The 17476-nt window shown below is 39.8% G+C and overlaps 1 protein-coding gene across 8 annotated transcripts in view; it reads right to left on the reverse strand.

The window, feature by feature from the left end:
- Positions 1-17476, reverse strand: part of LOC125461148 (protein shisa-like-1) — a 149859-nt gene that overhangs the window by 107345 nt on the left and 25038 nt on the right. The gene's annotated exons all lie outside the window — the stretch shown is intronic.

Here is a 17476-nt window from a genome sequence, read left to right on the forward strand (position 1 = left end):
TTAACTTTAATTCCCATAATGCAAGGATGTGGGTCTCAAGGCCCTGAGAGGACTGGACTCCTGACTGACTGTGACCAAATGCCTGGACTAGAATAAAACGAGTCCCTTCACGGTCTGTCGTGTTACTTTCTGACTAACTGAACTTCCCCTATACCCCACTAAGAACTACTCCTTACTGACTTCCACACATGGCTCTTTGCTGACAGGGCATGTTGTGTGTTTGCTGCATAAGCTGCTGGCAGATGTTGTAGGTATAACATTGATGCCATACAGTGATGTGCCCATCACTTTGACTGTTCAATGTTCCACACTGTGACAAGCTGCCTGCATCACACACTCCATTAAAAAGCAATGCAAGTCCCAGAAGTGCCACTCAATAGTGACTTTCTGAAATGACACGGCTTGAGGAGAAAATTGCAAAAATTGTTTTAGACATCACGATTCTGATTTCTTTTCATTTTTCCCATACTTTCTCACCTTGCTCACCATTATTTAGACCATACAATGGATGAGAAAATTCTGCCCATGGTGCAGTTGAAATTGGGTTATGGCTGTAGTTGTAAGAGCCAGTTTCTGTAAGACACTGATGGAGACAATTTTTACAAATCAGCCTGCATCTTTGTATTGCTCTGTGAGACAACAATACAGCAAATTTTCCATTCCCTGCCACTACGGAGGTAAAAGACAATTTGAGACAGAATAGGAACTTCTTCCAGTCTCAATGGCAAAATTGTGAGATAGCCATAGAGTGAATCAGAAACGCTGAACAAAGAAGAGGGCAGTTCTGTTATCAGTGTAGGAGGGAACGGAGCTACTAGCTGAAATACATCTGAGACCTCGCTGAGGAACAGAAAAGCCATACTCCAAAAATTGTAAAGGCCTTGGAGACCCATTTTTACCCTCTAGTAACATTATTTTTGAGCACTTTAGTTATTTTGATCATCTTGCTTGAACATACAATGGCACACCTAAACAGCAAGTGGGACTAGAACTAGGGATGCCATAGTTGTGCCACAACAGCCTTTATGAACAGTATATATATTTAATAATTTAGCTAAGGAAGAAATATTTGTGAAAGAGCTGGGCAAAAGATCAATGCCAGTGTACAGAATCACATAGGACAGTGTGCAAAAGACAAGGAAATACATTGAACATGAGGTATGCTGTGCTTGGACTTCAAGAAACTGACTGACTCAGCATGCAAGCATTTTTTTTGGAAAAACGCAAAGCATGATTATGAAGATGGCTACCAGAGAGACTACGGACCACGATCATGACAAAGCAATTAGTACCATAACATATGTTGACATCTACCAATTTCAAGATGCTAATGAGTGCAATAGTTAGAACAGTGACTGCAGAAAAACAACAATAAGTGAGTGTGAAGTGATATAAACATTAAGCCTTGTTCAACATCATGTGCTTCATAGACTTGTATGAAATAAATCAAGATTGTGACCCAAAAGTGAAACCATTGGAGGTGAACTGAAGCTACATGAAGGAAAAATGCTCAAACAAAGAGAACACATGAAGCTGAGAATACCTGCCATTCCAGATAACAGACATTAAGCAAAATCCACTCACCATAGCTCATTAAAATGTTCAATTCTTGAAATGGTAATCCCTTATGTACCTGAGGAGATTTACAACTTGCAAATAATTTACAGATGCTAGCTTCAATGAGAGATTTTATTAAATAATTAAATTTAAATTTGTACCAGTTGTTATAGTGGGACTGGAACCCCTGCTGTTTTAGCATTAACATTAGGATTATTAGATCTTGAATATCACCAATGACCTCCACACCACAAAGTCTGGAAAAAGTCTGTGAAACTGGATCAGCTAAGTTATGTAAATGTTCACTCCCTTAAAAATTAGAACCAAAAATTGATTCTGACAGTTAAATCTGTTCTAGTAACTTCAATGACTATTTGTTGACAGAAACCTAAGTGTGATCATTGTTTTTTTTCACTACTTATCTGCTTCCACAACCTATCATTATCGCAGTGGTAGCTGGACAGAGGTGTGGTGCTGTAAATTCACCATTTCATTGACCACTCAAGGAGATTATTACAAAATCAGCTGCTAATGAAAGCAAATGTTTACTTTTCGTCAGGGGCTAAGTGTTTGGGATTTAAATGTATCAAATCGGCATTTAAGAATGAGTTTTTTCATATATTGTGAAGACTGTAATAGATACTTAGAACAATATTTTGCTTCATCTCAGCATTGCTTCTGAAGCCTGCTTATTGTGGATATAAGTTATGTGGAGGGTTTAAGAGCAAAGAATGGTGGCAGGTGTTGGCGGGTTGAGGAGCATAAATTAGCAACAAATTAGCATAGGGAATTGAAAGGGACCGTTGGGATGGATGGACTTGCTTTAAGCTGGCATGCTAGCTATAAGGGACTATGGCACATACCACTAACAGAATGAACAGTCCCCTATTTGTGGTTCTTTATCCCTGAGCAGATTTGACTGAGCCAGGTGAATTCCTCATGCCGTGCACTTGCCTCTGTCCTGGAAATGAAAATCCAGACCATATCGTCAGGTGAAGTGTTGTGAACCAGTCTGTGCAGATTAATATTGGTCCCCTTGTGCTAATTTTGTGTCTCTGTCTGTCATATATTCCACAAGAACAGGACAGTTGTCTCTAGCTGTGGATGACATTTTTGGCAGCATTGCCTCCATCATCATTCTTCGCTTCAGTTGTTTATCAGTTCTGTTGAATGTTACTTCCTCAGCCTGAATTTGTTTCTCTACAATAGTTTGGTGGTACCTTGGTAACATTGTGAATATTGGTATGCATTGCAAATCATTTACAATGACTTTAACATGATGTCAAGAATTATTAACATACATTAGCATCTTTTTGCTTCCATTAACCATCATTTCCTTATTGATTATGTGTGTTTCTTGCACATCAGTTTAACTTTCAATTAATAACAACAGATGCCATGATAAAATGCTATTTTACACGCATTGTGTTTTGGGGATGGTAACTACATGTTTGGAGAAACATTTGCTTTTGAGAATTGGCCTGACATCTGTTTAAATCTCAGTGCAGTAAAATATTTACTGACTTACCCCACGGCTATATAAGGCTGAGCACAAAAAACTAATTGATTTTAGATTTTGAGTTAAGTTAGTTGACCTGCCATTGAAACATGCTTTTTTGAAAAATGAATAGTGTGGCTTTCAAAATAACCAGTGTGGCTGCTATATATTAATACAAATTGTTTGGTCTCTCCTATAACTAAAGGTTCTTAACTTAATCTCAGTTCCCTAAAGTTAGGAAAGGGAAAACACAAACAGCATTCCGTATCCAGATTATTAATCACAACATTTGCAGGAAGTCAATGTATGACAGCAGCTTTGAGGGTTAGGGCCACGGTTCCCTAAGGATGCCGACATCCCTGAAATTCTGGGCACAGTGTGTCAAGAATTATGACAAATGTGTCATTGGACACCCCATGGATTTGGACTGTCTGTCAAGACTTACAAACAATCAATTGTATTACATTAAGTGGAAAACAACAGAAGACCGTGAAGTGGTTTGCCATGAATGGACAATACCTTTGGTTGAAGAGAAAAGAAAGAAAACATTTGTAAGAGAAAAATATACTCTCAACATCACTGTGTGCACTTAAAAACAGCAGCCTTTAGCTAGAGATTAGTGCAGTATTATCTGTCCCAGACATCTGTGAAACTGATTCAAAAATAATCTTTTGAAGTGACTGCTGTGGTTAAGAGGCTAAAGCAATCTCAATGAGTCACTGCTTCTTTATGTTAACTGAGTTAATGGTGTTGTATTTTGCTCATATAATCTCAATTAAGTGCAGTTACCCAAGTTTCTTTAGGTTCATTGACATTTGGAATGTGGCTTTTGAGTATGGAATGTGCTTCAGAGAATTATGAGCACTATCTCGACAACATTGTATCAACATGGCACATTACAGTTTACAACTACTGCAGGTTTGTCTCAGTTAACACTGAATGCCCTGTGCATTCAATTCCACATGACGTTACTGTTACAGCTGTGTTTCAACTCAGTTTTATCCACTGTTCCATGTACTAGAAGTATTTTCTTTCATGCTGCTTACAGTATTTGTTTAATTGATGATATTAGGCAGGTTTTGGCACTCTTAGCTGCTATTAACAATTCTCTGTTATAAAATGTGTGCAAGTAACTCTGCGTAGGATAGCGAGTCGATTGCCTGTGCTGAGGATGATATGCAATAACAAACTGATATTGCTTAAATCCTGTCTCTAATTTGCAACATTCCCACCCCAAAGTCTGAAATGTTCTTAAAAAGCAGCAGGTTTTCCATTTGAGCTCACTGTGAATGAATGAATAATCAGCTGAACGAATGAATATTCCATCAGCAGGGTGCCTGTTAACAAGCATTTACTCTACTTCAAATTCACTCGGTTACTTCTAGGCTGTTTAGAAATTGTTTTTAGCACTTTTTGAACAAACTGGAGAAGCACAAGATAGTCAATAATTTCCATCTGGTTGGAAATTAATCCTTTGAGGTTGATTCTTTTTCTGTTTCCAATTTTCTGAAAACTGTCAGCATATTTTCTTCAAATTTGTTAACTTGTGTGCCATTCTGGAAGAATAGACTTCATTTGATGCAGGGGCTACACTCCAAAAGCTTGTGATTTCAAAGAAACCTGTTGGATTATAACCTGGTGTTGCGTGACTTCTGACTTCGTCCACCCCAGTCCAACACTGGCACTTTCACATTCTGGAAGAGTCATGGTACATGTTTGTAATTATAATGTTGGATGCAGTAAATTGATGACCATATATACACATTAGCTTGGTGTTGCGGCAAATTTCTGATCATCTTGAATTATTCAAGGCGGAACAAACAGATAGAATGAAGAATGTTGGAAGAACAGAAAAGAAAATCAACACTTTGTTTCCTCTTGTACTCTGCACTACCGCCAACTATTCAGGAGTAATGACAAAGCTCTTCCCAAAGAGAGGTGATGACATTTAGTTATGGACTGGTGAAGAATAGAAGAAAAATGAGCTGATTTAATATTTTAAATCTCCTTTTCTGTGGGGCACAGAGACGTCAAATTGATTTAACATGAAAGGGGAGATGTTTACTTGACATTGGGTATAAAACAGACAGAAGATCCAGTAATGATATACCCAATGCAGGTTAGTCACTGCTCCCTTCCTGTTTTGTCCTATGTTTTACCACCAATGAAACATTGAGTGAAACTTGTCAGGATTGAAGGGCAAGATTGTCTAGAGTTAAGTTCAACGATCAAACAGTGGAGCTACCAAGTTGGTGCATGTGTAGAGGTGATGATCCCAACTGGTTCGTTCTAAGCCCTACTCATCCTTTCCATAACTGAAGTTGCAAACTAAGAACAAAAGCAGTACAGCCCTTGATTTCAATGGCAATTATAGAATGATCAGGTGAAGAAAAACAGTATTCTTGGTAGTGTGGACGAGTAGAGAGATCTAGGTGTCCATGTCCATAGATCCCTGAAAGTTGCCACTCAGGTTGATAGGGTTGTTAAGAAGGCGTACGGTGTGTTAGGTTTTATTGGTAGAGGGATTGAGTTTCGGAGCCATGAGGTCATGTTGCAGCTGTACAAAACTCTGGTGCGGCTGCACTTAGAGTATTGCATACAGTTCTGGTCGCCGCATTATAGGAAGTATGTGGAAGCATTGGAAAGGGTGCAGAGGAGACTTATCACGATGTTGCCTGGTATGGAGGGAAGGTCTTATGAGGAAAGGCTTAGGGACTTGAGGCTGTTTTCATTAGAGAGAAGAAGGTTAAGAGGCAAATTAATAGAGACATACAAGGTGATCAAAGGATTAAACAGGGTGGACAGTGAGATCCTTTTTCCTTGGATGGCGATGGCTAGCACGAGGGGACATAGGTTTAAATTGAGGGGTGATAGATATAGGACAGGTGTCAGAGGTAGGTTCTTTACTCAGAGAGTAGTAAGGGTGTGGAATGCCCTGCCCGCAACAGTAGTAGACTCGCCAACTTTAAGGGCATTTAATGGTCTTTGGATAAAGATATGGATCTTAACGGAATAGTGTAGTTAGATGGGCTTCAGATTGATTTCACAGGTTGGTGCAACATCGAGGGCCAAAGGGCCTGTACTGCGCTGTAGTGTTCTATACGCTATCTTCTATTCTTCGTTCATCAAGTGAAAAATCACAAAAGGACACGGTGTTTTTAGGTAACATTGACACACTGAAGTTCAGTGCCTGGTCAGAATAAGGAATTTACCTCTGCTCCTGTAGTTTATTATCACACAAGCACCAAGTCAAAGCAGGGTAAGATCTTCTAAAAGAATCAAATGTTGTGTGAATGAAATGTGCATTTTATCTTTTCCTATTTTAGTTGGGGTGGCACGGTGGCTCAGTGATTAGCACTGCAGCCTCACAGCACTAGGGACCCGAGTTTGATTCCAGCCTCGGGTAACCGTCTGTTTGGAGTTTGCACGTTCTCCCCGTGTCTGCGTGGGTTTGCTCCGGTTTCCTCCACAGTCCAAAGATGTGCAAGCTAGGTGGATCGGCTATGCTAAATTGCCCATAGTGTTCAGGGGGGTGTGGGTTATAGGGGGATGGTCTGGGTGGGGCAGTGTGGACTTGTTGGGCCGAAGGGCCTGTTTCCACACTGTAGGGAATCTAATCTAATCTATTTTAGTCCCCATTTCTGAGTGAGATTACTCATGTTAACGTGTCAATCTAAATGGTGTTCTTTGTCTATTAGAGAAACCAACAAACGTTCTTCAGTATAAGATGGCAGGGAGGAAGGACCAGCTAAGCCTCATCTTGTTCACACATGCACTTACACATTGTCCTGTGTAAGAGCTGGATCTTGAGGATTTTCTTGTCAATAGTCAATGAGCTCTAAGGTCAAGTATAACTGTTCTAATATTCTGGCCCAGATCAATTCATTAGTGACGTGTGGTCCAGTGTGGATATGCTTAAAATGGTTTCATTGCTTATGAATCATAAAGAGTATGCAAAAATATGACACTAACTTAAAATGACGATGTTATAAGTACTAAAAATTAGTACTTTCTCGGAAACTGAAACATATAGTAACACCATGTGAAAAATTCCACTGAATTTTTTTTCTCTTTGTTCTTTCACAGGGTGTGGTCATTGCAGACATGGCCACTTGTTATTCGTTCCTAATTTCTCTGGAACTGAATGACTCACTTGGCCTTTGTCGAGGGCAACTCAGAGTCAAACGCATTGTTGTAGGCCCGGAGTCATGTGTGGGCCAGACTGGGTAAGGATGGCAGATTTCCTTCCCTAAAGGAGTTCAGAGAAACAGATGGGTTTTAACAAGAATTAACAATAGTTTCATGATCGTTGCTATTTCTCCAGATTTATTAATTTGTTTTAAATTCCATCATGCGCCATACTAACATTGAACCCTGACCTCTGGATTACTAGGTTGCCACTTATTGTGGCTGCATGACCACGCTCCTACCACCTCCCCATTATATAGTATAATGTTAGAGCATTTGTTTTGTCAGGACTCATTCATTTTGATGCCAGTGAGTATGATTGGAGGATAATTCAAACTGCTTCCTTCTGACGAATTGGTTTATTAATCTCACAGTGATTGTAATCTATGTCACTGCTTCTTCTCAAAACTCGATTTCTTCGAAAGCGGCATGACACGTCTGAAAGTAATCAATATTGTAATCACGGTATGCGGCAGCAACATCAGTACATCAGCATCTGTCTGCCTCAAGCATGTCATTTACTGAAATTAGATATTGACCATTCTGTGTTTCATTTACAGAAATGATACAGGGAACTCTTTCACTGCGTTATATTATTAAAGATTGGAATAAATCTTCACCTACTCAGGGAAGGTCAGAGCACAATTGCACAGCAGTTTCCAAGGCAGGACCAGCAATATTTCAGTACTAATTATCAATGGAACTAGTCTATATTTGATCAAATAATAGCAGTATATTCGCAAACAGCAAAAAGAAAAGGAAAGCAAACAACTAACAATATTTAAAATAAATAAAATCAAAAGTAAAAACAGAAAATAGTGGAAATAGTCAGCAGGTTGGGCAACACCTGCAGACCAAGAAACAAAGTTAATATTTTAGGTTTAGGATTAGCTAACGTTTTACCTCAATAATCTTTTGACAGATATTCATGTTTTACACTATAAATTGTTGAAGTTATCCCTTCATCTGAACAATCCTAACAAATCAACCTTGGAACTGTAGGGCTTTGTGGGTCAGTTCCATTCGGTGCTTTCACGTCTTGAAATTGGGATTGAATTCCGCACACATTGATAGAATAGACAATTTACAAAGTCACTTAGCTCAAAGTGTCTATAAAAAATGTGTTTTGGACATTTTCAAATTGGATTTCAATACTTGCAACTAATGGCACAAATCTATATATTATTTAGTGCTGGTTTGCATTAAATTGGGATGCTATTTCAGAGGCCAGAAAAAAATTCCTTGATGCTTAATCTGTTGGAGCCACCCTAACCTCTGGTTATTTGTGTGGTAGTTGATCAAAGATTACTTTCAGATTGCATTTTGAAACTTGAAGATGATTAACTTGAGGATAATATTGGCATTCTTACTAAATTATCCAAACAACTCATGGTCTGAAGTATTAAATAATGAAGAAAGACCAACTTTTTAATGACCTATCCTGTGCTCGGCCTGTGCTCGGCTACAGTCTGTATTCACCTATTATTGTTTAACTTGACAGATATGAAATAGTCCTCATCAGCTTAATATGTTTCTTGGCATTTTCATAAGTGCCTGAGCAAATATATGCCTTAAAGAGATTGCTTTTCATAAACGTTAAGTTGAATGTTTAAAAAGGCCTTAGTTAAGGACTTATATGAGTGCAGTTCACATTGGTGGCTTTGCGTCTTGTGAATTTTTTGAAGGCTGACAATTTGGGATCTCAGTTGCCTGCATTTCTCTTTGCTTTCTGTGATCCCCACTCCAATTGCTGTTTACACTTACAGGTCTCCCCAGATATGTGTCTGCAACTTCACACATTATGGGAAAGCACACTAATCATCCAAATGGGAGAACGCTTCTGCAAATAATTAGATGCATTAGTCAATAAATGTTTCATGGATGTTTAGTGTTTCCATTGAATTCTGAGAGCAGATATCCTTGTGGAAACACCTGAAAATCTCAAAAGATTTAAACCAGACTGTAGTAATTATTCTAGAAATTAAAGAGTAGATTATATCATGGTGGTTTGAAATCACAATAACTGTTATCCTTATCACTGTGTTTTCTAGAGGATATTGATTAACTAAATTTAGGACTAAAAATAAATTGTGGCTGTAATAAGACACTATTTTGGTTACTAATATTTTAATATTCCATTTCATATTTCATGATTATTAGTTTATTCTGGTTTATCAAAGAATAGAATGATTTTCCTGTACCCAATGTCACTATAATCTGTAAAAGTGGAAACTGATAATTTAACAGGGTTTAAATTTGTTGTGTGCACTCCAACAATACAAGTTAAGAATAGCTTCACAAGAGTATCTGGTGCTGCACTGGTTTTTGGCATTGCGCTGACCAGAAAAGAAAAGAACTGTTAAAGAGTAACGTTACGATACGCTAAGCATGTGAGAAAAGAAAGCAGTAGAATGGGGCAGACATGCAAAAACGCAGGAACAGAATGTGATTGGAAGCTGCGATAACATAGTTAGAAATACAAAACGTAATGGTGTGAATAAGTAAAACTTAGGGGATGAAATTAGTGATAACAAGGTGTAGAGCTGGATGAACACAGCAGGCCAAGCAGCATCAGAGGAGCAGGAAGGCTGTTGTTTCTAGCAGACCCTTCTTCAGAAAGGGGGAGGGGAAGGGGATTCTGAAATAAATAGGGAGAGAGGGCGAGGCGGATAGAAGATGGATAGAGGAGAAGATAGGTGGAGAGGAAACAGACAGGTCAAAGAGTTGGGGATGGAGCCAATAAAGGTGAGTGTAGGTGGGGAGGTAGGGAGGAGATCAGTCAGTCCAGGGAGGATGGACAGGTCAAGGGGGAGGGATGAGGTTAGTAGGTAGGAGAGGGGCGTGGGGATTGATGTGGGAGGAGGGGATAGGTAGGAGGAAAGACAGTTTAGCAGTTAAGGGTGGGGAGGGAAAAATGTCTTTGGTGGTGGAGTCGGATTGCAGATGGCGGAAGTGTCTATCTGCCTCCCCTCTCTTCCTATTTATTTCAGAACCCCCTTCCCCTCCCCCATTTCTGAAGAAGGGTCCAGGCCTGAAACGTCAGCTTTCCTGCTCCTCTGATGCTGCTTGGCCTGCTGTGCTCATCCAGCTCTACGCCTTGTTATCTCAGATTCTCCAGCATCGGCAGTTCCTACTATCTCGGGATGAAATTAGTTTTGGGTTGTAGTGCAAAATGGACAAGAACAGACCAGCAGACCAATTTCTGTTCTGTAAAGAAACAATTGTGGCAAAGTGCGCAAATAATTGCCACCTTGCTCCTAGTTCATTTTGTGCTTTGACAGAAGCTGGTGTCCTCTTTCTGGAGTGGAACAGGAATTAGCTGAAAGCCCGAATTTGGTAATTGTAACAAAATAAGAAAGCCATGATCAGAGACTCTAAACCAGTGCCAAAATATGAACCACAGATGATAAATACAGCAAAATAATTTGAGGAAAGATGAAAATGTCAAAATATTCTACATCAAACAATACTATTAATTTACTCTTTCTGAAAGTAAGACAAAATATTACAAAAATGACAAAAATCAAGACAAGTGAACTTGAAATAAATTGATAAAGAAATACAATCCAAAATATTGAAAACATAAATATGCACATAAATAAAGTAAGAAGAAATAAGGAAGACTGAAATGCAGAAGGATTTAATCCTCTTTGGGCATAGTATAATCGTTGATAAGTTGCTGGGAAACGTGTCATGAAAATGTTTTTTATTTCAAAATTATATTTTGACAAGATTTCTTTGATGTATTTTAATTAATCTTGGCTAAGTTATAAATTCAGGCTATGTTCTGAAGGAAGCATTGTTCTTTCAAATTCTTTTTTGATGAACTGCAGCTTCAAAAGTAAGCTTGCAATAGTGACTGACAAGTGATAATATTAGTGATAATGGGAACTGCAGATGCTGGAGAATCCGAGATAACAAAGTGTGGGGCTGGACGAACACAGCAGGCCAAGCAACATCTTAGGAGCACAAAAGCTGACGTTTCAGGCGTAGACCCTTCATAGACCCTAATTTCAGAAATTATGAAGGGTCTAGGCCTGAAACGTCAGCTTTTGTGCTCCTAAGATGTTGCTTGGCCTGCTGTGTTCATCCAGCTCCACACTTTGTTAAGTGGTAATATTAAACTAGTCCTGATTAGAATCAGAGTTACATATATTCAGACTGATAAAACAGGACAGAGTGGACCCATTTTTTTCCCATGTGCGGTCCTGGTCCAGTCTGGGTGCCCACTCTGGGCTGGGTGTGTAAAATGTGGTGTTCTGAGTTAAGCTCCTACTAATGCCTCTTTCCCTGAAAACTCCATGGACAAGAACATGCATTTCTTTTGTTAGCAGGAAGAACTTGGATTGATACAGCGTCTTTCATGACTATTGAATGTAAAATACTTCTTGAAATGTTGTCACTGTTGTAATGTAGGACAATTAGCAGCCAATATGTGCACAGTTAAGCTCCCACACACAGGAATTTGATAACGACCAGATAATCTGTTTCTGCTAGGTTGATTAAGGAATACTTGTATTGTTACAATTCCCAGGTCTCCAGCGATGACTACTCTGCGCATCTTTCTCGGTTCTTTCATGTCCACCTGCGAGGAAGGGTGGGACTTCTGTTTAATTTCACACTCAAAAAACAAGTCCAACAGAGTAGCACTCTCTCTGTGCTGCACTGGAGTGTCAACTAAGATCCTCTAGTCTTGGCCTGGAATAGGAGCTGAACTCTCAATGTCTAACGCAGAAGATGCAATCAACTGATCCACAGCCTCCTTGCCTTCTCAGCTTCTCTGTTTCTTTCTTGATTTCTAAATAAGTATCTGGCTAGCTCAGATGTTAATAGCCATTAAATATCCTAAGTGTGTCAAGTCATGATTCTACAATGCGTGTGCCTGTACACATAATTTTTAAATAACAATTCTCCAATTCATGAGACAATATTGAATATACTTGCTTGGATTTTGTGGTTTGTAGTAAAGGATCAATTTGCGCTCTTCACTACACAGGCAACTGTCTACAGAATATTTAAGGGCAAGAGGCATCTACATAGAACAGTACAGGCCCTTCAGCCCACGATGTTGTGCTGACCTATTCTCCTACTAAGATCAAACTACCCTGCATGCCCTACAGTTTACTATCCTCCATGTGCCAATCCAAGAGTCGCTTCATCGTCTCTAAAGTGTCTGATCCCACTACCACTGCCATCAATGCATTCCAAATGCCCACCATTCTCTGTGTGAAGAACCTACCTCTGACATCTCCCCTATACCTTCCTCCAGTCACCTAAAATTATGCCACCTTGTCACAGTCATTTCCGCTCTGGGAAAAAGTCTCTGACTATCCACTCTACCTATGCCTCTCATCATCTTGTAAACCTTTATCAAGCCACCTCTCATCCTTCTTCGCTTCAATGAAAAAAGCCCTAGCTACCTCAACCATTCCTCATATGACCTGTCTTCCAGTCCAGGCAGCATCCTGGTAAATATCCTCTGCACCATCTCTAAAGTTTCCGCATCTTTCCTATAATTAGGTGACCAGAACTGAACACAGTATTTCAAATGTGGTCTAACCAGAGTTTTATAGGGCTGTAGCATAACCTCATGGCTCTTAAACTCAATCCCCCGGCAATGAAAGCCAACACACCATACAACTCTATCAACTTGAGTGGGAACTTTGAGGAATCTATGGACATGGACCCCAAGATCCCTCTGCTCCTCCACATTGCTAAAAATCCTGCCGTTAACCCTGTATTCTGCATTCATATTCAAACTTCCAAAATGAATCACTTCACACTTTGCTGGGTTGAACTCCATCTGCCACTTCTCTGCCCAGCTCTGCATCCTGTCAATGTCCCATTGCAACCTACAACAGCCCTCCGCACTGTCCACAACTCCACCAACCTTTGTGTCATCGGCAAACTTACTAACCCAGCCTTCCACTTCCTCATCCAAGTCATTTATAAAGATCACAAAGAGCAGAGGTTCCAGAACAGGTCCCTGCGGAGCACCACTGGTCACCGAGCTCCAGGCTGAATACTTTCCAACTACTACCACTCTCTGTCTTCTACTGGACAGCCAGTTTTGTATCCAGACAGACAAATTTCCCTGAATCTCATGCCTCCTTACTTTCTGAATGAGCCGACCATGTGGAACCTTATTGAATGCCTTGCTAAAATCTATATACACGACATCCACTGCTGTATCTTCATTGATGTGTTTTGTCACATCCTCAAAGAATTCAATGATTCTTGTGAGGCATGATCTGCCCCTCACAAAACCATGCTGACTATCTCTAATCAAACTGTGTTTTCCAAATAATCGTAAATACTATCTCTCAGAATTCTCTCCAATAATTTGCCACCACAGAAGTAAGACTGACTAGTTTCTAATTTCCAGGATTATCCCTATTCCCTTTCTTGAACAAGGGAATAAAATTTGCCACCCTCCAATCATCTGGTACCACTCCAGTGGACAACAAGGATGCAAAGATCATTGCCAAAGAGGCAGCAATCTCTTCCCTCGCTTCCCGTAGTAACCTTTGATATATCCCTTCTGGCCCTGGGGACCTATCTACCATCAATTTTTTCAAAATTTCTAACACATCATCCTTCCTAAAATCGTTCGAGTATATATGCCTGTTTCATGCTGTCCTCACAAATGTCAAGGTCCCTCTCACTGGTGAATACTGAAAAGCAAAGTATTCATTAAGGACCTCCCTTACCTCCTCTGACTCCACGCACAGGTTTCCTCCACTATCCCACTCTCACTCTGGCTATCTTCTTTTTCCTCACATGAATATAGAAAGCCTTGGGGTTTTCCATGTTCCAACACATCAAAATTTTCTCATACTCCCTTCTAGCTCTCGTAAGTCCATTCTTCAGTTCCGTCCTGGCTACCTTGTAGATCTCTGGAGCCCTGTCCCACCCGTGCTTTCTAAACCTTAAGTAAGCTTCCTTCTTCCTCTTACCTGGGTGTTCAACATGTCTTGTCATCCAAGGTTCCTTCACCTTACCATCCCTTCCTTGCCTCAGTGGGACAAACCTATCTAGTACATGTAGCAACTGCTTCCTAAACAACCTCCAAATTTCTATCGTGCATTTCGCTGAGAACATCTGATCTGATTTGGTGCTTCAGAGTTCCTGCCTCATAGCATTGTAATTCCCCCTTCCCCAATTAAATACCCTCCCAAACTGTCTGCAACTATCCCTCTCCATGGCTATAGTAAAGGTCAGGGAGTTGTGATCACTATCACCAAAATGCTCTCCCACCAGGAGATCTGACACCTGACTTGGTTCATTGCCAAGCACCAAATCCAGTATGGCCTCCTCTCTAGTTGGCCTATCTGTATATTGAGTCAGAAATCCTTCCTGGACACAGCTGACAAAATCTGCTCCATCCAAACTATTTGCACTTAGGCAGTTCCAGGTTATATTGGGGAAGTTGAAGTCACCCATGACAACAACTCCGTTACTTCTACACCTTTTCAAAATCTGTCTCCCAATCTGTTCCTCATGTCTCTGTTGCTATTGGGGGGGGGGGGGGGGGGGAGGGTCTATAGAAAACTCCCAAAAAAGTGACTGCACCTTTCATGTTTCTGACTTCTACCCAAAATGACTCAGTGGAGAAACTGTCCTCCACAACCTCCCTTTCTGCAGCTGTGATACCATCCCTGATTAGCAATGCCACTCCCCAACCTCTTTTATCTCCCTCCCTATTTCTTTTGAAGCATTGATTCCCCGGAACATTAAACAACCATCTCATCCAGAATGGCAGACGTTAAACAATCTGCATCAAATAATCAAATGATCCCCTGTGGTGGGTTTGTTGTTGGGGGGGGGGTGCAGGGGTAATCATTTAATCTAGTGGGAGGGTAGCGATGGGGATCCTGCTGCCTTTGAGACTCTACCCCATATTAAGTCCATGGATGAAAGGATTGCAAAAAGCCTTCCTGCCCCACAGCTAATTGTGGTTCTTAAGTGGATCATAAATGTTGGTATTCTGATCTCTGTTACCAATTTCATGTTGTTTATTTACACAAGCTTAAGTTGTGTCAAATGCCTTGCAGTTTCAGGGTCTAGATTACAAGCGCCATGACTTGGCATGGGTAAATTATGATCTTTGTAGGGTATTTAGGGGTTACGCTTTGAAAGTAGGACACAAGGAGAACCTTTTGAGCTTATCTGTAAAATGTTCCCTCATGTAGTCTGTGGTTCACAAAAACTCTGAGATGCTGTGAACTACAACAATTTAAAAACCTGGCACACAATTTGATGCCTATCTCTGCAATGGAATGCTAGATTGGGAGTGCTGTTTTGGGACTTGAGAGCTGACCGAGACCACAACCTTAAAAGGTGCTGTCAAAAATTGGAAGACAACGAAATGGTGTTGAAAGTCCCAGAATTGGTAGTCACCTACTATTCTTACATGGCTTCTGAGTCAAACTTGCTCAGGGAAAATTAGTGAGGGGAGTTTGTTTAACAAAACAAAACTGACGTTTAGGGGTCACAGAATGGTGCACTCGTAATGTACTGGGAGATAAGTATCATGGAACTCCGCAACAACATAATGGCTCCACCTGCACCAAATAGATGGCAGTGGTGAAAGGAGGCAGCCCATCACCACCTTCTTGAGGGCAACTAAGGATGGGCAATAATGCTGGTCCAGTCAGTCATGCCCACATTTCATGAGTGAATAAAAAGAGCTAAAAGTGTTAACGTAGTGAGAGCTAGTCTTTGCAGACAGAATATGTACACACATTTTGCATGTTTCAACTCAACAAAACATTCCCTGGATCATTTGGCAGAGCACTGTGGAAAGTGTTCTATTCAAATAGGTCAAGATATATACATAGGTCCAGCTGACCAAAATGTAAAATTTCACATCTCAATAACATAGCTGTAAGTAATGTTTCACCTCATTGTTATTATCAACCTAAAATCTGTGCCATTGTTTTCTGTGTGTAAAGATAATTTCATTAAAAGTTTTGACTGGGGGGTCTCAGCCTCAAATTGAATTAATATTCCTGCTCAGAGTCATTCCACCTATAGTTGAATAAAGTCCTGTAGTCAGAATAAATGCAGTGCACGCAGGTTCCCACTTTGGACATGTGGCATGAAGCTAACGAAATGAAAGTGCATTTGCTTAGTCTCAAACAGAATCTATCCAGTTGTCTTCAATATAACTTTGAAAAAACTAAAGTGTATATTCCTATTTTTTGAGGTGTGTTTTAAAAGCAGGATGTGCCTGTGATTGAGAGAGCAACAAAACAGGTTGGATTGTGCTGTTAATGCACATGTAGCTTCAGTCAGTGTTTTAATATAAAAATATATTAGATACTGAGCTGAGAGCATGTGACAGACAGAATGCAGTTTCTCTTTTCATCTTAATTCAGATTATTTTTATGCCAAAAAAGAATTTTTTTCTGAAAGCAAATCAGAAATCTGATACTATCATTTTTATTTTGTTGGCTAGTTATAAAACGTAAACTTACTAACTATTGCTACCTGTTGCACCCAGTGAGTGAGGTTATGCTCATAATGGGGGAATTGATACTGCAATGCAGAAACAGACAGTGCCTTTCCCCATTCTAATTTGACTTCAATGGACTGAATACCTAAATCAAAACCTCTAATTATTGTTTTATTATACGGGTGTTTGTTAATAGTTAGAAAATCTGAAGATTGTAATTAATAACAACAGTGAAAGCACAAAGGGAGATAAGAAAGTGGAGGAGATGCACAGCTAAGGAAATACATGCAAAAGAAGATGCAGAAAGAAAAGCAAATACAGAAGTACTCATTCAAGAATAAGTTAGAAAATGCAAATGTGTTATCTCTAAATTAGGAAGTTACTAAACAATTTTGTCAGGTCTAGAATACCCACCTACAAGGTGTACATTCTCCTTCCAATGCTGACAGACACAAAACTCCGCATGTTATAATGTACACTTCCTAAATTGTTTTGCTATTAAACAAAGAAATCAAAGCATTATAGTGAAAAAAAGGATGCACATATAGTAGCTATTTGCACAGACCAATTATTCTCTGATTCCTTACTCAATTACTCCAACTGTAAATGACTCAAATTGGCCTTGACATCCTATGTAAACACAATTAGAGATTGACTAATATATAAAATAGAGGCTGTTCATTTGTGGTCTTCATTAAATAAAGGACAGGAATGGAGGTTAATCCCCAAAAACTTTTATAAAATCCACTGCATACTATTTAAGAGCAATGCAATTT

The sequence above is a fragment of the Stegostoma tigrinum genome, chromosome 18 (genome assembly GCF_030684315.1).
Source record: "Stegostoma tigrinum isolate sSteTig4 chromosome 18, sSteTig4.hap1, whole genome shotgun sequence".
Lineage (NCBI taxonomy): Eukaryota > Metazoa > Chordata > Chondrichthyes > Orectolobiformes > Stegostomatidae > Stegostoma > Stegostoma tigrinum.